Source organism: Dreissena polymorpha, chromosome 8, assembly GCF_020536995.1.
Source record: "Dreissena polymorpha isolate Duluth1 chromosome 8, UMN_Dpol_1.0, whole genome shotgun sequence".
NCBI classification, from domain to species: Eukaryota; Metazoa; Mollusca; class Bivalvia; order Myida; family Dreissenidae; genus Dreissena; species Dreissena polymorpha.
In genome coordinates this window covers 28,655,931-28,678,368 of record NC_068362.1, presented here as the reverse complement: position 1 = coordinate 28,678,368, position 22,438 = coordinate 28,655,931, and the positions used below count along the sequence as shown (strand labels likewise).

The 22,438-nt window shown below is 37.2% G+C and overlaps 1 protein-coding gene and 1 long non-coding RNA gene across 2 annotated transcripts in view; one reads left to right on the top strand and one right to left on the bottom strand.

Annotated features, from left to right (window-relative positions):
* LOC127841099 (L-threonine ammonia-lyase-like) overlaps positions 1-22,438 on the top strand; it is a 275,394-nt gene that overhangs the window by 161,280 nt on the left and 91,676 nt on the right. The gene's annotated exons all lie outside the window — the stretch shown is intronic.
* On the bottom strand, positions 19,954-21,838 carry LOC127841119 (uncharacterized). The gene is made up of 3 exons (XR_008030713.1): positions 21,800-21,838; positions 21,206-21,272; positions 19,954-20,201 (listed from the first exon to the last, which is right to left on the bottom strand). It is a non-coding gene; the product is annotated as an uncharacterized LOC127841119 (long non-coding RNA).

Sequence of the window (22,438 nt, the reverse complement as noted above, 5' to 3'; positions counted from 1 at the left end):
CAACTTCATCTGTCTCTGATTGCACGACATATAAACAAAATTTTAACAAATGTAGAATCAGCTATCACACGTGTTACCTTTTGCCGCCATCTTTGTTCCAGAGGAATGGTCGCTTTTGCCTGGTTCATCCAATGAGACCAGATGACGTCACTTTCGTCGAACCAAAGTCAATTCGGTCACAGTTTAGTCAGACCATAGACACAATGGTTTAAGATCGAAGTCGGCCCATTATGATCGACTGGTACCCAAATGCATATGTCTAACACTGTTTTGACGCACATTGAGCCGGGATATAGCTGTATTTAATGCAAAACACGTCATAAAACAGGGACCGGTTAATTCGATCGTGACTCGGACGATTTTGATCGTAAGTCGGACTTACTGATATAGAGTCGGACAGTGTTAATTTTCAATAATTTTGAACGAATTAGCGTCTGTTAGGAATAAATAAACTAGTATTTATCAGTCGGTGAAACACTATATCGTCCTTCTAGATCGAAGGGATGAACCTCCAGCTTGTAACAATTAAGCTTGAGATAAACCAATTTCGATCGAGACCGAAGACATTGTCTGTATGCTGATATATAATTATCAGTTACCCTGTGTCTGATATGGATCAACAGGCCGCATATAGTACAATTGAAAAATAAAGGGGTCTTACACAAATAGTAAGTTAAACTAATGAACAAAATATATTTTATGTGATAAAGGTTATCTTTGCGCAAATCACTTTAAGCATTGTAACAAAGGTTTCCAAACGAAATATTTGTTAACATCATTCAGTTAACTGATAGTCCAAAACGTCGTGGATCTATTAGACATGTGATACCTAAAACTAACATGATTCATCAAGCTCTTTTGGAATCTTTGCCTTATGAGCTTTTTTGAAATATTCTGTTTTATGCTTTTCTGTTTTTCTCTTGCTATCTTTCTTTGTTCTTTCTCAATAATTTTTCTTTTCTTTTCTTCACTTTGTGCAATCTTTTGATGGTACAATTCGTCAGCTGTAATTACAAAAAATCCATTCAAAGAATGTGATTTTCGCTTAATAGGAAAAGCATTGGTTGGTTTCGGTAAAGGAAACATTTGATTGGCGATTTTCTTTGCAGAAACTTTCACTGGTGTTGATGACTTTCGTTTTATACATTTGCCACATTTGTGCGTCGTGTCAGCAGCATTTTGAACTGGAGGACACTGGCAGTGCCACATGGAAATCAACATTGTAATCTGTGAGTGCTCATGACGGTTTGTATGCGCTATCTGGTATTGCATTAGGGTTGAAAGGGTAAATTCCTGTTGCACGAAAACCATTTATGTTTCATTTCGTTATCAAACCATTCTCCACGTCTTTCACCGCCATAGCCATCGCTTCATTGTTCCTCTTTTTCATATCTAAATAAGGGGAAATGTGAATAAATGAAAGAATATCCGTTTATTGAAGGACTACAAATCAACTTTACAAGAAATATAAAATCTTTTGAAAAAGGCTGTAGCCAAAACAGTTGAATGAGTTATGTTATTGTTTAAACATTTAATAGCTGAGGTAAATAATGTGTGCATAATTGATCTGGGTACATTTTACCATTCAGCAAACCCAGATTTCTTGAAAAGCCAATTATTCATGCAATAAAATCCCATCAAAACAGGCTGTCAAGGCACCGGGAGTTCACATTGTTAAAACACTTTCAAACTGTAGCCGTTCAGGCACTGGCGGACATCGGCGACATGCTCGTCGTCACACTTGAAACCAATTTTGCATATTTGCATAGGCCCCTTGAATCGAATGAATTTGACGCAGCTAGTTTTGCTTTAAGATGGCACTTGCCTGTAGGGGGCATTGTGTTTCTTACAAACACATCACTTGTTAACAGTAAAAATCCCTACTTTACCCTACTTTTGGCTAAAATCTTGCCCTACTTTTGCCCTAGTTTTTTGTGGAGAGGCAGTAGAAAGCCTAAATATTGAAGATAGCAACTTGATATTTGGCATGCATGTGTATCTCATAGAACTGCACATTTTGAGTGAAAGGTCAAGGTAATCCTTTAAGGTCAAAAGTAAAAACATACAATCCAAGGGAAGTAATAAGCTTTAAAAGAGAGAATATTTCTTTACCTGCCAAATGATATATTGAAATTTTATTTTAAAGTGGCGCAATAGGGGGCATTGTGTTTCTGACAAACACATCTCTTGTGTTGTTCTTTTTTATTAATGGATACATGCACATTATAAACATTCAGCATTAAAACATAAACATACAGCACATTTACGCGTATAAACATAAACATACAGCATATAAACTCCTATAAACAGTAATTATGGAATCCAGTTGATGAATTCTGTCATCTTCGTTTGTCGTTTGCTGCCTGCTACTACCTTTTTCAACCAATTCTTCAAGTTCGTAGAAGGCTTGGTAGTTGGTACATCCAGTATCCTGGAAGAATCTTCTTACATCTTCTAGTCCTTTTCTTGCTTCGCTAGCAGTTCCTGGGAGTCGTATAAGTGCATCGGAGTCTTCTTCTTCGATGTTGACTTCCAGATAGTTCCTTTGTTCCTCTTCTTCTCGTAGAATGTCGCTGCATATATTTTATTTGTTTGCATCCAATGGCATTACAGGTCGTCATCGTGATGAACATTTTCAGCGAAGTTGTGGTCGTTCATAGATTCGGGGGTTCAGCAGTCTCCATTGGTGTCTCGGGCGGGGTTTCCTTTGTAAATCCTGCTTTGGCAAATGAGTTCCGTATTGCGTTTTCTGTTACATTGTTCCATGCCTTGGTCAGCATATGCATGGCGTCCAGCTTCTTTGCCATTTCCGCCGCTGATAAGGTGTTTAAGTCGATGTCCTCGATCATTTTCTTCACCAGCTGCTGGCGATATAATGACTTCGGGTTCCTGATTATTCCCTGATAGCACGGTTGTAATAAGGACGTTGAATTCGGTGGCTGACTTTTTTGTCGGCGTCTTGGGGTATGTGCGAAGCAGTTATCAACTAGGAGGATGACCTTTCTCTTCTGGATCCGCATATCCTTGTTTAAGGCAATTCAGCCATTGCCTGAATATGGTTCCCGTCATCCACCCATAGGAGTTGCTGTCGTATACGACAGGAAAGGACTTCTTCCCCCGGAGGCAGCGTGGTTGTCTGCTTTTTCCGATGATGAGTAGCTGCCGTTTGTCAATACCCTCCATGATGCAGGCGACAATGGCAGTTATCCGGTACTTCATTTTCTTGCTTCCGGCCACCGCTTCTTCTTTACTGACTAGCGTTCGGTGAAGCCCTGTAGTAGATTCCCGTCTAGTCGGCGTTGTAGATATCTTCCTCTGCGTAGTTCTTCAGGATTTCTGGTAGAACATATATCAATTACATTTAAAAAAAAAGCATTTAGAACACACATTAATGAAGAGAAACGATTTTAAAAGTTGTAGCCAATTCTGCCAGTAAAAACTACATGTGATGTCCATTTAGCAATCTGATTTAATATTATTGCATAAACTATCATCTATAATGCCCTCTGGCGGGGTGCAAAAACTTGGCAAACGGAGGGTTTGAACGGGAGATATGCATGCAAGGATAAAGGTAAATGAATATTTCAATCCAATTTTCAAATTATACCATCTGCACTCCATTGACAAGCAGACAACAGCTGTATTTATTTGCAACGTCAATGAAGTTAAGGTTATTTACTCAACACTTTCAAAGGACTATGCTGTAAATGTAAGTGTTTATGTACCTTCAACGTTCCTGCTGTATGGTTGAAATACTTAAGTGACAATATGTTGGCAGTATTAATTTTTGTAAAATTTAGTTGGAGCGAAATAAGATAGACCTGTAGCTGTATGAAAGAAACATCTATGAAAACAATGACTTTTTATGATGATATATTCATGCGTCACAACCATTACATTCCAAAATAATTCATTTCTTACTTTGCGCGGCTGCATTTCAACTTTGCAATAATCCACTGTTTAAACACATTTTTAATCGGAAACTGCCTACCCGAAGGTAAAGCCTCGTCATTTCTGATGATGACCGAGTGAGGCATATGTAACACACAACCTTGAACTGTATTATGTCATATGAAATAATGGAATTATTTTGTCGATGTCGAATGAACAAGACATATTGTTTTCAATGTTTTTTTAATTTTTTTGATATGTGTGATTTGTTAATGCAAAAATAGCTAAAATACACATTTTTTCGGACATGATCATCTGCGGGCGCTCTCAAAATTCTTTCCTGCGCTCTTCCTGCACTAGGGCATGAACGGATTTTTCGAGCGCCCGCAGATGGTCATGCCCTCGAAAACGTGTATTATCCCTATAGTGTTGTCATTTTGGCATTGATTCATATGCAATTGAGTTGTTTATGTTCAAAAACATTTTATCAAAATATATTTTTATCACAATTTCATTGTTTTTGCTTCTTTAATGACCCACCAGTCTGGTAAAAAAACAACATAATTCAAATAAATTAGAACTCTGGGAGCCAGGTGTGTTGCATGCCCAATACAAGCAAAACATAATTTTAGGGAAACAACTATAAATATACCTAATGCAGAGTTATTGTTCTTTAACTCTGCACTTCGCCTCATTGCAAGAAACATGCAAACCAAGTTTAGTGTTGGTTGAACTTAAGATGACAAAGTTATGATCTGGACAATGCAACATACTACTTTCCTACACATTTATTTTAAATGTAATTAAATTCTACACATTTAAACAATCGTCCTCAATTTTAATCAATAAAAGGGCCATAATTCTTAGTTAATCATCGCCCCTGGGTGAGGATACACATTTAATATAAAGATGAAACTAGTTTCATGAAGTTACATACAATAATTATTAACGAGAGCGCAGATGGCGTTGAACGTATATTTGCAAGATACAGAAAAGATGCTGCTGAAGTAAATGTTAAGGGAACAGTTGACTGAATGAAAATCTAAAAGGCTATCAAGAAGAAAAGTTTTTTTTCAAGATTAAGTACAAATCAATTAAACAAGAAGTGAGAAAATATTGCACAAACATCCTATATCAATCGGAAACAACCGCGGGAACATGTATCAAGCGAGCTTGGTATTTTGCAAGCGAGTTAATGCCCAGATTTAAATGTTATTTCTGATTTGCCGGACATTTATTAATACTCTTGTTTTAAATTGGAGAAGAACAGTTCCCTACAGATCTGTCCGTTGTTTGTTTATTGAAAAAATGAAGTAACTCGTATAACTATTACATGCTCCTTTGAGATAAATGTTGTAAGCGAAATATGTAAACAAAACGATAACATTTCAGGAATGTTTGAATTAACGAAGAAAATGTGTAGTGATGTAAGTTTATTGAAGAAATGTACAGAAAATATATAAAACAAGGGCTGTTTGTAAAACATGAGTGCCCCCCCCCCCCCAAATGGGCTGTCAGTTTTAGTGGCAGCCATTGTGTGATTGCGTTTTTTGTCACGGTGACCTTGGCCTTTGACATAGTGACCTTAAATCAATAGGGGTCATCTGCCAGTCATGATTAATGTACCTATGAAGTTTCATGATCCTAGGCGTAAGCATTCTTGAATTATCATCCGGAAACCGTTTTACTGTTTCAAGTCACTGTGACCTTGACCTTTGACCTAGGGACCTGAAAATCAAGAGGGGTCACCTGCCATTTATGATCAATTCACCTTTGAAGTTTCATTATCATAGGCCTAGGCGTTCTTGAGTTATCATCCGGAAACCATCTGGTGGATGGACCGACCGACAGACCGACGGACCGACATGTGCAAATCAATATACCCCCTCTTCTTCGAAGGGGGGCATAAGAAGTTGATAGTACATGTTTATATAATTATTTCCAAACCAGTTTTCGCGCACCGAAAAACAAAAAACTGGTTGGCTAGAAGAAATTTTGGGACAGCGCTAGCCCTGGTAGATTATAAGACCCCACGACACCAGTACATACTATAATCTGCAAATGTGGTCCTTTGGAAGCAAAATCTGCATCCGAGAACGAGTCACTGTGACCTTTGACCTAGTGACCTCAAAATCAACAGGGGTCATCTGACAGTCATGATCAATGTACATATGAAGTTTCATCATCTTAGGCGTAAGAGTTCTTGAGTTATCGTCCGGAAACCATCTGGTGGACGGACAGACCAACCTACCGACAGACCGACATGTGCAAAACAATATACCCCCTCTTCTTCGAAGGGGGGCATAATAAGCAATAGCGATATTTTTCTCAGCCACATAAGTGTTTATTGTTTGATGATAATGAATATCACAAAATGAAAGTAAAAGTAGAACTGTCAAAAATAACAACTTGTCAACGTGTTGTTTTTGCTGGCACGAGAGGGCGATTACACTCTGACAATGTTTTCACATTTTTACCATAAGCTTTGTCAATGACCTTTATAGTATGAGCGGCTTTGTTATTTTTAATTGCTATCATGTACCTGCATGATTGTGTATATGATTACAATCACAAAGCACAAATAATGATATAAATTTAATAATACTGATAAAGCTTGTATTAATCTGATAACTATAGCCAGGTCAATTAAGGACTTAAAATACAATTTTGTTGTCATGAATTCATCAAGAATTTAGATATTTATGCACATAGAGTATCAAGATATGGGGTGATCCACACATAAAAAGTGTTTTTGATCTGTGTTGTGCAGGCTCTTTTTCCATGACTGTGAAAATCTAATTTCCATGTGAAAAGAATGTCATTTTTTTCTGAAATATTTGATTCAACCATTGCATAAAATGAATTATTCTGCATATAATTTGCCATTTGGATAGGTGTTTGTTAGGTGATAAAAAGGAGATGCTCCAGGGATCCTGAGAAAAGGGATATACATTTGAGACCTCAGGTCAGGGCTCCATATGAAATTGTTAAACTGATATACATTTTATATTTGGCCAGTGCTCAAGAGAAAATGGGTATACATTTCAGAAAATTTTACCATTTAAAAATGTTTAAATACCTCTAAGGCTCTTAATTCATCTAGCATGAGCATTAAATTTTGTACTACAATGTATATCTTTTTAATACTAATAACATTTAATGTACAAATTTAATATAGCAATGTGTACAGATACAACTTAAATATATTTGAATGTATTGAATGTAGGAACTAGCTAAAATATCCATTAGAAAAAGATCAGGGGGTGAAATAGTACTATATAGTACTTAAAAAATCTACTTGCCCGGAACATAAAGCCACTTGCCCAAAGATGAAGTATCACATTAACTGCAAACGTCATATTTTGTAATAAAGATCAAAATGATACACCACAAAACCTTTTTTATTTTTGCACATTTAACAAAATGATTCAGCAATTCAAGTGTAATAAGTCTAAATGTTGATTTGTCCCAATGTTCAATCATTAATGAAATAATTAGTCATTCAGATTCTCTTCCACATCTTCGTCATCAAACACAGGTCTACGTTGCCTCTGTCCTCTAGTGTACCATAAGTTAAGTGTTCGGGTGCAGTTATACTCCCCTACTGCTGGTCCGGAGATGGAGATTGCAATCAAGCAGTTGAGCATATCCGGCTGAAGAGATGCTCTCCAGTCAGACTTGATTCTGGCCATTGCTGAGAATCCTCTCTCACAAATAGCACTGGAAGTAGGGACAACCAGGATAATTTCCACCAGGATAAGAATATTCTTAAACCTGATTTTTAAGTTTTGATCAGTAAACAGTTTTTGAACATCACATCAGTAGAACGTGTTTTATTTCTGAACATGTGGGCTTTCAGAGCTGGCCATTCTGTACTTGTTATATGCTCCAACTGACAACCCATACGTTCCAAGTCGACCTTGAAATGTTCACACATTGTTTTGACCTGGTCCTCACCATATGTAGCAAGGTCCACCTCAGTGTCAGGAAGGTTAACCATGTAGAAAACTTGCATTGCTTTTAGTACAGGAGAGGTGTCTAGGTCATTCATTCTACTGGAGATATGATCAATGAGAATGTCCACAAGACCGGTTTTTTTTGCATTAAGTTGTTCATCAGATGATGTAGATGGTGTTAGCTGAATACCCTGGAAGGTAAGCTGGTCACTGGTTGCATCAATGAATCCCTGTAGATTTTTACCTGGTCTAAGTTTCAATGCCACCAGGCGGAGGCAAGCTGTCTCTAAGGCATCTAAAGCATCTGGTATAGAACATGTATCACGCTGAAACTGCAGAGACAGATCACTTAGAATTTCTAATACATCTTGAATAAAATGCATGTAATGTAGAAGCTTTTGTCACTTCAAATGTTTAACAATATTTTTTGCTCGGCCTTGAACATCAGCACTGCCCTTGCCACCCTGCACGATATCCTCAAAATGTGTAACAAATACAAGATAGGTTTCAGGCTTCAACAGAATTTCCAGCGATCTGCTAAGGTGGGGCATCCAGCGTGTACCCTCCAAGTTGGCAGGTCTTAACATTTTCACATCCATGGCTTCTGCCAAGCTTTTCAGTTCCCGTAAGGCTTTAGCAGAATAGTGGTAGTGTTTGTGGAGATGAAGAAGAACTGATTTTATGTCTATAAGAACTGATCCATCTTTTTGTCTAAGAGCATCCAACGCATTTAGCTCCAATCTATGATTCACACAGTGCATTGAAATGAGCTGGGGCTTATCTCTCTTAAGAAGAGCCGTAACACTGTGTTTTTTTACCAAGATTGACGCTGGCGTCATCACAGCCAGTAGCTATCAGTTTCTCCTTCCATCCATCAATATTGGACATGGCCTCTTCGATAGCCCCCAGTATACCTTCCGCATGTGCATGCTCCACCGCTTCATGCTTCATGCTAACGTATAGACACATAGGAACCCCTTCTATTACCTATGACGAAAAGAAAAAAAATGTTAAAGGAGCCATCATGAAATCCCCTGAAAGGTATTATTTGCCATTAATGAATAAATTGCAAAGGAAAAACAGTCATGCATATTAACCATCAATCTTCAAGATTTCATAACAATCTAAACTTTATAAGTATATGACATAAATTTTTTATTCAAAATCAAAACTGAGTCTGATGTAAAAAAAGAATCTTCTAAGTTATTTGTAGTAAGGTGAAGACTTTCTACAAAGACTAGTAAAAGGGAAGTTTAAGAAACGTTTTTTTACCTTAATTTAATAGAATAAAATAATAGAACAAAAATAATGCATTCGTTTATAAAGGTTTTCTATCAGCTTACCACTCTTGCATACACCAGTTCATGTTCGCAAACTGACACATCTGCTGCGCCATCGAACATGATAGACAACAACCTCGACTGCTTTAGAAGATCATCGGTGACACTCTGAAGATCTTTGTAGATGAAGGTCATGAATCTGAAAAATAAAAATAACTAACATATTTAGCATTTATAAGTTTAACTTGATGGAATAGCATGTAACAATCATGTTGTTTGAAATGTCAACTTAGTCCTTGCCATAGATATTTATGCAGAATTAATAGCTTGCATATGTGCATTTTAGGACCTATCAGTATACTCTGTACATGACCATTGGGTGTAAAAACAAGATTAAGTTAACTTACAAATATTAAAAAGAACAATAATTGAATTGTAATGTTTATTGTTCATTTACTTTTACTTGACTTAAATGCATGGTGGATGATGGGAGTGCAATACTGCTGGAGCAGATGGAGGTTCACTTTTTTATATTTGTACACTATAAAATGAAATATGTTTGCAGGCTTTGTTTCATTTAATTACTTATTATGTATCACAAAAATACCTTCTGCATGCAATGTCTGTCTTGTAACTCAATGCCAGCTCAACACCATTGATTTTCTGTGAATCAAGCAGGGATGGATACAGGGTGAAGGGCAGTTCGTTTTTGGCTATCCAATATGCTGAATTGAAACAGACAGTTAGTTTTTGTAAATTGTCTTTGTTCAATTTTCTGATGCTTAAATCCATGGCAACAACTGCATTTGAGCACCCCGGAATGTCAATTAGAGTTTGCGAATTCGCCAAACTGTCAATGTCTCCAGTGTACGAGCAGACGACAGTTTGCTTATTTTCTTTCATGAGCAAAATCGTTTCCTTTTTACAAGCAAGCTCATGAGATGAACTTTTTTCATGCGTTTTTATAGATTCAAGGCGAAAAGTAGTGCACCCAGAAATGAACGATGAGCTCTTGTCATCACTGTACTGTTCACAGGGTTTGCAAAACATTGCTTCTAACGTTTTATCGTATCTCAACCATTCAAACTCGCTTTTCCATTTTGGTAAAAAGTTGCGTTTTCGCTTCGCTTCGTACTTCGTTTTGGCACTTTTGGATGGTTTATCTGTGCAATTTTCATTTGATTTGGCAGACTAAGAATTACTGGTAAAGCCGAAGGTAAATAAACTCAACATTTCTCGTCTGCTAGCAGCTGTAAACAACACGTGAACCGTCAAAAATGTCAATTCACGTAAAGCAAAAGAATGTTGAAAATGTATGTCGCAAAATATGAAATATATATATATACCGAAGCTATTTGTTGTTGTGTTTATAGTTATATAATTTTAGTAGTTTTCTTTTTGACTGAAAACACCAACGATGTTATTTGTAATTGAATAGTAATTAAAAAGATAAATGCATTTGAAAGCCAATGTTTGGAATCCCAACTTACCCAAGCCATTTACGGCGTTTGCTAAAAATAAGTTTGGAAATTCAAGCGCAGCATGCGTAGTTAGTTCGGACTTCCAAAAACAATAATCGCCGAGGTAAATTGATGCATGATGCAAATCGTTCGTGATTTTTTGTACTATTTAATCACTGAAACACACGTTTTTCTTTGTTCTTTTTTGCACTTGCCCGATCGGACAACTAGATTATAAAATAACTTGCCCGGACCCAACTTTTACTTGCCAGGGGCAATCGGACAACCGTTAATGTTGAGCCCTGGCGTTATATGAGTCGCCCTTCTCCATGGTTAACGATGCAGCAAAGTGCCACCGTCATGCATCTGTTTCATGAATATAGTTCATCACAGCCTCACATGATACGTCTACAGTATACTCTTATTTTGCCTGAGCGATCTGTGGCTTATCTGCTGTACAAAGTATGTTCTTGGCTTCAAAGAAGGCAGCAGAATAGGATCTCAGTTCATAAGACAATACGACTGCAAGGGAAGGATCTCCATATTTTGCCACCACCAGAAAACTCTGGAACAGAAGAGCAGGACCAAACGCACTGTCAGAAGCGATCTTAACAGCCAAGCTATTCCAAAGAGATTTGGCTCTGTATTTTCTCGTGAATTTATAAGCAAAGAGCGACTTTCCTATGATATCTCTTATGATCGTTTTCCCAACCGCCTCCATTGCATGAACATTCACATGTGGCCCAGCCATTATCCAATTTACCATGTTTCTTAGAGTAGGATCAGCTGTGTATGGTGATCAGGTTGTAATTTGTGTCTGCATTTTCTCCAGATCAGAAGAATCCCCTTTGATGCACACTTCAGTTGAGTTTTTGTGTTGTGGACTTGTAGTATCGGTCAAATCTGTGAAATCCTGCATCGCACTGTTGTGCTCGGATTTTGCAGATAGGGTCCAAGGGGTTTGCAGTTCCTCAGTCAGTCCACTGCCGCGAGTTAGACCACATGTGCTCTATAAAAATATTATCAATGTTTGCTCAATAACAAGATCAAGTCATAGCCTAGCCCAGCACTGATGGCTCCTACAAACAACGTGAAAACCAATACCGAATTTTCGATAAACGTCCGGGTGCGTTTCCTCTAGGTTGCTTATTTGCTGCAGATATATGTAGTAATACGCAGATTGCAGGTAATGTAGCCAGCAGCAGCAAAGATGGATAGCAAATTGGGGACTGCCTAACGCATCAACCAACACCCAGTACGGTATGCTTTAATCAACACCCTTGGATTGTTAATCATAAGCTAATAATTCAGCCATTCTGTGTTTGTCTTTGAGGTCTAGGCAATTTCATGTTTCAACTGTTCTGTAGCCCTGTCGAGTTTGATCAAAATAGCATAACATATCATCTGCTAGCGTCGTTTTGCCCGTCAAAAGTACAAATCCTTGACATGATCCAGCAGCATCTGAATGTCTGGATCTTCCTTGGTCATTTCGGCTGAAAGCTGGCTATGTATACACTTTTCAACATAATGATGATCCCGTGAAGCCCATTGGACACCTTTTCGTGTCACAGTGTGCACAATTGCATTTCTCAATAGACAGCCTCAAGTATGTTTTTGAGAGCGGTTTCTTCCATGAGGGATCCTTTGCCCACCCAACCCCCCCCCTTTCCCGCAAGTTCAAACGTTTATGAAACATTCCAAATTCTGAACAACATTTTCAACTACTTTGTGGTGCATCAATGATGATTTCGGCAGCTTTCAAATACAAGAGTTGGTCAAACGTTACAATGGTGTGAAGGTTGTGGCAAGGTTGCAAACTACGACTTATGTTGTCAGAATGCACGCTTTGTCCCCATTGTACATATTAATCATAGGCAAGAATTTGACTGACAACAGCCCAGGGTACTGGCTTTGCTGAAGCAAGATTCGCATCATTCCCTGCCAATTCAGTGTTGCCTAAAGCTGAAAAATATCGATCCTCTTATAAAAATCCAGAAATTGCGGCAGGTCCAAGCTATGGCGTTTCACATAACAAGCATCACGTCAAAAGTAATGGACTTGCGGTCCTTCGTATTGTGTAATTGGACGCCAAGTGCGATTTCTGTGTAACATAATAAACTTAAACTATGTCTGACAATCGAAATGTGTTCTTTACCCCTCGAAACCTCGGTATAGACAACAAAATCATCTTATCTGAGTGGATAGATACTTAGTTATGATCATTAATAGGTTTTGGTTGCCATCTTTGCGGCCATTTTGGACGCAATATTGGATTTGTGTGTAATATAGTAAATTTAAACAATGTCAGATAATCTTAATATGTTCTTTGCCCCTTGAGACCTATGTATATCCACTAAAATAATCAAATTTGAGTGGATATTTACATAATTATGATCATTAATAGGTTTGGTCGGCCATCTTGGCGGCCGTTTTAGACGCCATATTGGATTTGTGTGTACTATTGTTAACTTAAACAATATCTGATGATCTTAATGTGTTCTTTGCGGGTATATTTGTAGGTATGGACACCAAATCCATTAAAGTTGAGTGGATAAATACATAGTTATGATCATTCATAGGTTTTGGTGGATATCTTGGCGGCCATTTTGGACGCCACTTTGGATTTGGGTGTAATATAATAAACTTATATAATGTATGATGATCTTAATGTGTTCTTTGCCGCTTGAACCCATATATAGCCATCAAAATAATCAAATTTGAGTGGATATTTACATAGTTTTGATCATTTATAGGTTTTGGCGGCCATTTTCGACGCCATGTTGGATTTGTGAGTACTATTGTACACTTAAACAATGTCTGATGATCTTTATGTGGGTTTGCCCCTTGAAACTTAGGAATATACACCAAATTCATCAAATTTGATTGTATAGTTACATAGTTGTTATCATTAATATGTATTGGCGGCCATCTTGAAAAAAAACTTTCCGGAGGTCCGATTGTGGTAAACGTTTGATATGTTTTAAAGAAGCTTCTACCCTACCAGGTTCAGTTAAAATACCTTTTGTAGCAATTGTTTGGTGGTTGAAGTTTTTTTTTCCATATATTGACCCTACTATTTGGAGGCTCGCTAGTTTTTAGGAACTTTTCTTGCAATCTTATTAATATTCATAGATATGCAAATGTACTCAGTTGTATATTTAACTGAAGATCATACTAGGTAATAATTATAATCTTCATTTTAACACGAAACCTTTTTTTCTAGAACCAATTTTGAAGAAATATTTGAGAATTATACTAGCTAAACTAGCTATATAGTCAAAGCCTGACGATTGCCATAGAACCAGCTCAATAATAACTTATAGCTGCCCAACGGAGATTGTTATCACACATTTTGTTTCTTTATATTGAGTATAAAGTGAAGTAAGATAGGTGTTGTTTTGCCCCCCTGAGTGGTACACCCCAACTTATCTGGCTGATAGACTAGTGTGCCGACGCACCAGCAGAAAAGTCAAATGCCTTCTGACTTAGTGCATTTTACTATTTATAACATCTACATTAGTTAAAGATACATGATTACATTTGTATGTTTTTGAAAAAAATTATTATCTTTAATGACATCATCTGACCATGCATGTCCTAGATTTCAAAATCAAGGTCCTGGTCTGAAACATTGGTAACATTTAAATGAAACTGTTACCAGGCTTCTGAAATTAGTTTTTATTGAACTATGTAAGGAAATCTGAATCAGGCACAGATTTTTCTTGTTTTAAAACAGTCAAAGATCAGTTGTGGCCTGTTGGTAATGACCCATTGTTTGCTTACTTGTCACACCCTTAAAACTGTCCACACTTCTATAATAGCAAATCTGGATTTAGGTGATCTTCAATAGTACATTTACACTTTAGCTCTGTCACAAGAGTGCTGGTAAAGTCAAGTCATATATTTAAATCTAGGCCATATCAACTCAAAGTGTCAAAGACAAATGAAAGATGCGTTCATTAATTATTGTCCCATTGTTTATTACTGCTGTGAGTTTTTATATAATATAACTCATGATGACCATCGATCATGTGAGAGAAAATTCACATTATCTTAGTATATCAGTTTAAGAAGCCTTTTAGATAACAAAGTGTGCTAGTTTTCAACGTCGCTTCTGGGGATCAAACCCGCAGTGCAACCTCCTGCAACCAAGTCTTCTCTCTAACACTAGGCCTTTAGGAAGATTCTGAAAAAAATTATCCCTCGAGAGCAACCAAACCAAAACTTAAGTCATATATTGCCGACTCGGTTTTATTGAGTCGGTTCATGAGAGATAATGGAAGTTGCAACATCTCTCATGCCCCCTAGCAGCGCCTTAAGCGGTATTCAATTCGAAAGGGCTGGAGTCATTGATCCTGAGGGCCCAGAAAAAAACACTTGATTAATGTTCAAAATAAAATCATTTGAATAACGACAATTCTATTATTTTAGCCAGGTCATAAAAAACGGAGTCTAATCGGTATCCAATTAAACTATTTGTTATTGTCAGAAAACCGCTTTTAAGCAATCAGCTTTCAAGCGACCGCAGGCTGATCTGGATCCAAGCTGGCCACAACCGCTTTAATGTGTCTTTTACTGTGACACAGTTCATTTAACTTTAAAAATAGAAAGAAGAAAGAATACAAACCAGTACAGAGTTTGCAATCAATGTTGAATTTCAGGACAGCTTGGTGATCTGCTAATCCAATATGATATGTTGATATCGGGTATCATAGTCATTCAATAAGTCACAAAATGCTCAAATAAAAGTTATAAAGCAAAATGTGATTTAAATTGATAAATTAAAATACCAGTATGCCAGTTTTGCCGTGTCAAGCTGTCAAGATCCAGAAAGTCCTTCATTCACATCGAACATATCCTTCGAATTCCATCCATTGTAGTCATAAGCGATATTTATTGAATAAATAACTCATATATCCCAAAATAACCGTTTCTAAACAGCCAAACAAGCCGATTTATGACATTCTCTCATGGGCGCGGCCATTGTTGGTATCACGTGGGCGGGTTACTTCCAGCCCGTAGTTCTAAAATTGTTTTACGAACGAAATTTGTTTCAGTTTCTAATCACGTTTTTAAACGTAAAACGGTCTTAGAAAAATTCACTAAAAATTGTGTATGCAATAGTTTTGGGGGAAAATGTTAGAAAAACGTTTTTAAGTGAAAAATTGTAAGAATTACAAAATGCTATGTTAAATGTCTATTCCGTCTGCCCAAAATCTGGTAAGGCATCAAAAAGGCCAACCGATTTGCGCAGTGTTTTTGAAATACGGTATTACAAAGCATATTTGCGTAAATACAAATATACTAAAAACCAATTGAAAAGAAATTCCTCAATGTCAATTAACAGGCAATAACTCTTGAGTAAGGTTTTCAATCCCAATTATGTTTAGCTCGACTGTTATTTAATTATGAAATATATATAGTTGAGCTATCCTACTCACCCCGGCGTCGGCGTTAGCGTGCAAATGTTTAAGTTTCCGTACTACCCCAATTATTTTCATTATCCCTTGACATATTGCTTTCATATTTTGCATACGTGTTTACCAACATGACCCCAACCTATAAACAAGAGCAGACAAATATATCAAGCATTTTGTCACAATTATGGCCCCTTTCCCACTTAGAATATGCAGCAAATGTTGAAGTTTTCGTACTAACCCATTTATTTTCATTGTCCCTTGACATATTTCTTTCATATTTTGCTTACTTGTTAACCAGCATCACCCCAACCTATAAACAAGAAAAGACAACTCTATCAAGCATTTTGTCATAATTATTGCCCCTTTGATACTTAGAATATGCATATTATTGACAAATCTATGTTAAAGTTTGCGTACTACCCCAAATATTTCCTATATCCTTTGACATATTGCTTTTATATGTTGCATACTTGTTTACCAACATGACCCCAACCTATAAACAAGAGCAGACCACTGTATCAAGCGTTTTGACATAATTATGGCCCCTTTTACACGTTGATAATTGAACATTTTGCTTAAATTGCCATAACTTCTTTATTTATGATCACATTTTATTATTACTTTGACAAAACAACACTTACCTGAATACCACAATGGATTCCACACAAACAATATCCCACGCCCCTACCCAGAATCCCTCCTCCCCCAACCTCCCCCGCCAATTTTTTTTTTAACATCGTCTTTTAAATTACCCCACCCCACATTATACCCCCCTCTACCCCCCCCCCCCACAATTTTTTTTCCTTTTGTTATTTTTGAAAGATCGTCTAATAAATGACCCCACCCCACATTAAACCCCCTCTCACCCCCCCCCCACCATAAAAAATTTTTTTTTTCCTTTTTTTATTTTTGAAAGATCGTCTAATAAATAATTGAATATGAACAATTTTCCCATGATGGCTGACGTTATACTGTCAAGCACTCGAATAGTAAAGCGCGCTGTCGCCTGACAGCTCTTGTTCAGTACCAGATTGACCTTACAAAATGTTTGTGTGCTCCATGGCAATATGATGTCAGATACAAAAAAAATAAAGTTTCATTAATGCAAATACTGAGAAAAAGCTAAAAATGGATGGAAAAAAACAGATGAACGAAAAAAAAAACACAATACCGGTATCTCTCTGAGGGGCTTTTTTTCCCACAAATTAAAATTGGGAATTCTAGCGTCAATTCACACCAAAATGGCCAAATATTACTAGTAAAAACTAATAAATATCTTGGTAAATTGTAATAAGAAAATATGATATGAATGAAAACCAATCAGAAGAATGGTTACTTGAAGCTACACGTACTAGTCTTTTCTAGACTTAAAATCTCATTATTTCTAAATTTACAAAACTGAAACTGTCCATTGGTATTTTTATGCCCCAAAGACTGGCATAAAGTTTTTAAACTGTCTGTTCGTCAGTCTGTCCGTCCGCCCAAATTTGTTTCACATTTGTCATAACTTTTGCAATATTGAAGATAGCAACTTGATATTTGGCATGCAGGTGTATCTCATTGAGCTGCACATTTTGAGTGGTGAAAGGTCAAGGTCATCCTTCAAGGTCAAAGGTCGAATATATTGCTTCAAAACAGCGCAGTAGGGGGCATTGCGTTTCTGACAAACACGTCTCTTGTTTTTACTGGATTTGAGAAAAAGATTTTTGCCATTCGGAATATGACCAAATACAAGCTATTCAATCGGCTGAAAAAAGCTCTGCTCAGACTTAAGCGGGGGATAAAAACTTAATCACAGTGAGCTTATAAGAAACTTGAACACAACTTATTCTAAAAATTACAATCACTGCCTATGTGATATACGACGTGGTAACTGGGTATTGTCAATGTCAAAAACACTTTCACTGCAATTGATGTTTCCAATCTTTGTGGGAAGAGCCTGGGCAGCCACTGTGCGTATGTTTAACATCATATTTTGCACCTTGTACACTGAAAGGTTGATGTTGGCTTCGCTTTTGTGTCTGTAGAGACCAAAGTGGTGTTCAAGCGGGTCTTGATTGAACGAATGAGTCAGTACATACTCTGCCCCAGCATTTAAGATAAATTGTACACTCGCACAAATTGTCATTACAGACATCTTAAGTCCGGTCATTGTGTGATCTGTTTCATTTTTCTACCATTTCGTCCCACTAAAATAAATATCCTGAAAAATCTTCACATAGAGATGCTAGTCTTTCATCATCTGCACTGACATAAGATTGACATAATGTTGTAGATGTGGGTTCCGTTTGGTTTTTCCTTCAAAAAGACTACGCACATTCAAACAATATAAAAAAAATATCACAGTCTCTTTCACTTCTTGCCCATACAAATCCTCAAGAGCACAAGCAACATATTCACTTAATATTTGAGCGGCCAAGTACTTTCATATAATTGAACGAAACAAGGTCGATGTGACTCCTAGATAACTTCGGTCAAGTACTGACGTATAAATTAAGCTCACAATGGTTTTCAAAACATTTTGTTATCATGGGATGCAAGCGCATTCCACTGCCATCTTTTTTCTGCGCTCTTAAGAACTGCTTCTCCCAAAACATTTTTTGCCGGCTGTTCATATTTGGGTAAGCTTTCCGAAAATTTGCAGTACAAAAGTCCACAAAGAGTTATGTTATAAACGTCGACCTGTATGTGGTACATGTAAGTTATGGCATGCTGATTGTCGGCACTTCATTCTAACATTGCATGTCATACAAGAAGAAATATTTGAGTGCATTTGTAATATATAGACTAGAACCTTAATTCATGCTATAGAGATATATAAATGCAACAAAATGAGACCATAAGTACTCATATCGATCAAGAAAAAGTTAAGTTATTAACGTAGACTGACGTTGTACATTGTCAAGAAATAGGTCTGGAACAAACGTTCTAGAAAAGTTCTGAAAATGTCCTTGAACAGCTCTAGGGCTTTGTTCCACTCACAACCTGTCCCAAGGAATGCTCTAAAATAAAAAAAAGGATATTTAGTTGTAATTTTATTATGCAAATCACAAAACAAACAAGAATGTTATTGGTGGGGAACACTGCAAATGCAACTAGAGCTTCACAGACGTGACAAATACCCCCACCACTCCATTGACACAGAATAATTTGCATGTTGTCTTCACAAAAAACAGCGGACACCATGCTCAATGTTTAAAACGCACTAAGTGACCCCGTGACCTAGTTTTTGTCCTGCCATGACCCATGTTTTAACTTGGCCTAGACATCATCTAAATACAACGTCTGACCAAGTTTGGTGAAGCACTGATGAAAACTACTCGAATTAGAGAGCGGACAACATGCTGAATGTTTAAAGCGCACTAAGTGACCCTGTGACCTAGTTTTTGACCCGGCATGACCCATATTCGAACTTGACCTAGACATCTTCCAGATATAACTTCTTACAAAGTTTGGTGAAGATCGGATGAAAACAACTTGAATTATTAGAGATTGGACACTTAATACAGACAGACTGACCGACCGACAGGTTCACTCCTATATACCTCCTTAACTTCGTTTGTAGGGGTATGACAATTAAATGCCATCTAAACAGTTTGTGCTCAAAATGGAACGCAGAATAAAACACCAGATTAATACACTTATTTTTAAAACAAACAAGAAATGTTATTTTCTAGGGAACACTGCAAACGCAACAATTAAATGCCATCTAAACAGTTTGTGCTCAAAATGGAACGCAGAATAAAACACTTATTTTATTCTGCGTTCCATTTTGAGCACAATATCAAACTTTTTGCGGAAGGCAACTTACATCATTTGTGGACCATTAGTAAAGACAGCTTTTTCTAACAATTCCATTTTGGGGGGGGGGAATTTAGTGCCGGTTTTGGAGCTTCACCCGCCTTTACAGTCTTTTTCCCTGGCCTTGTGCAGGTGACTAGTGCTTCTTTTGAAAATACTTGTAATGATAATCTCCTTATAATAATATAAGTGTCCCTTTACGTGTTGCCCGACAAATTGGCTACTAAGGCAAGTTAGGCTTTCAACTGCTTATCTGGGTCTTCAGTTGTGTCTACTGGAGTGGATTCCACACAGGAAGAAGTATTTGCTCTTTGCTCTAAATCTTTAACTCTTTTCTTCTGTTTGTGCGTCTTCTTCTCCAGGTCGGCAATTTTTTATCCAATTTTTCTGTAACTGGAAGAAAAACATTACTGAATAAGAGCTCCACGGTCAGAGACTATTGCTTTACCCCCTTAAAAAAACAACTGGGCCTTGACGCAGTGACCTTGACCTTGACCTAGTGACCCCAATTTCAATAGGGGTAAACTACTGTCTAAGGCCAATGCACATGTGAAGTGTCAAGCCAATATGTTAATTCGTTGACAAGTTATTGATCGGAAATGATTTTCACACTTATTGTGATAGTGACCTATGACCTAGTGTCCCCAATTTCAATAGGGGTCATCTACTGTCTACGGCCAATGCACATGATTAGTATCAAGCCAATATGTCGATTTGTTGACCAGTTATAGATCAGAAACGATTTTTACTTTTGTGATAGTGGCCTTGATCTTTGAACTAGTGACCCAGATTTCAATAGGGGCCATCTACTGTCCAATGCCAATGAACATGGGAAGTATCAAGCCAATTTGTCAATTAGTTGATGAGTTTTTGATTGGAAACGAACTGGTCTACCGACAGACCGACCGACATTCAGCAAAACAATATACCCCCAATTCTTTGAAGGGGGGTATAATTAAGTAAAATTAAACTTTAGTCTTACTTTTTTTTTGCCTACACACCGTTTTCATTTTGTAAGTAAGAGAAGCAAAAAGCAATTTTTTTCTATTTTTAGCTCTTGTGAATTGCCCGTGACCCATTAAAACACTTAAATTTGAGCTTGCCCCAAAACCATTCGTTTCAACTGACCAAGTTTCAATATAATCAAACAAAATCTGTTGCATTTATCGCATTGAGAACCTACTGGTTCACGGACGGATTGACGGCAGAGGCCTTGATGAAGAAATAGCTCAGGATTATCAAAGGTCTGTTGAAGTTTCTTTGAAATTCATAGACTGGTTTAGGAGCTGCGGTTACCAATGCACACTTCATTACTATATACCCCCTCCCCCATATCTGTGCGGGGAGGGTATAATAACAATCCAGAATTATCAACTTATGATGCATTAGATATTCACCTAGATTGGGAGCTGATGGATGACATATGGACTGCTGTCTCAACTTGTGAACCTGAAGTGGTGCTTGCTGAAATGGATTAATATAAAACATCAAATTTTCAAACTAAAATATCACACTATTGTAGATTTAAAAGACCAAAATCATGGTTGTATTCAGCGATAACACTGTCTTCCCCCATATTAGTCACAAACCACTCTTGCGTTGTCCAATTGTGGTTGACATTTGTCACACAAATTGTGCAAAGTTTTTTTCTTAATCAAAATCCCATCACTGGTTTAGAAGTCTTACAGAGCAAACACACGCTAAAAATCCTGCATGTGACATTTGACCTCCGTGTTTGTTTTACATTCCTTTCATTATTATTCAACTCGTATCGGGATGAATCAATCAGTATGTGGGACAAAACTGGGAGTACCCCGAGAAAATCGCACCTGACAACCAGGCAAGCAGAACTAGGTTTCAGTAAAGATATCTAAATTGTTAACATTTATGGATGACTGTGACTAAGCATCGGCAATGGCATGCATGCTCTAATGACAAGGCAGGCTGAAACTTTTTCAAAATAAAAGACCTACTACCAAAACTACACACACCTTCAGTTTCTGTCCTTGTTTTCTTCATATGTGACTGGCTTTTACTTGCTTCACTTGCTTCAGAACACTTGCCTGAAATATTAATAAAACAATATGCTAACAAGAGCTATGCCCAGAGGGACAATATTTTTAAAGATTTTATATATATATGACGATGTAAAACAGGTGACCCCGGGGCGTAGCCAATTTTGACCCAAGGGGAATAATTTGAACAAAATTTGTTAATGCCTAATTGTATGCCTTCCCTATATTAGACAAAATCTACAAATATACAATCATATCACAGTTGTGTTTAGCAACATTTAGGGCAAGAAGTTCCTGCAGCCAAAGAAACTTCTGGTTCAAAGAGGTTTAACCATCAGTATAAGTTTACCTGATAGGGTCCTTTTCACACCAAACGTCCCATTATTGTTTGCATCACTAAGTGTTGGTGGACTGATGCTCGTCGTCTTTGAAATCATCTGTGTCGTGTCTCCTAAGTATGCTGAAAGAAAAAATATTTACAACATTGCTTAAAATTCATGTTTATGCCATGGACAAATGATCTACAAAAATCTTGTTAGTGCTACAATGTTTGCAGTTTGCAGTTGTAATTGAAAATCATATCGTGTTAAACATACACTCTCAAGACTACACTAC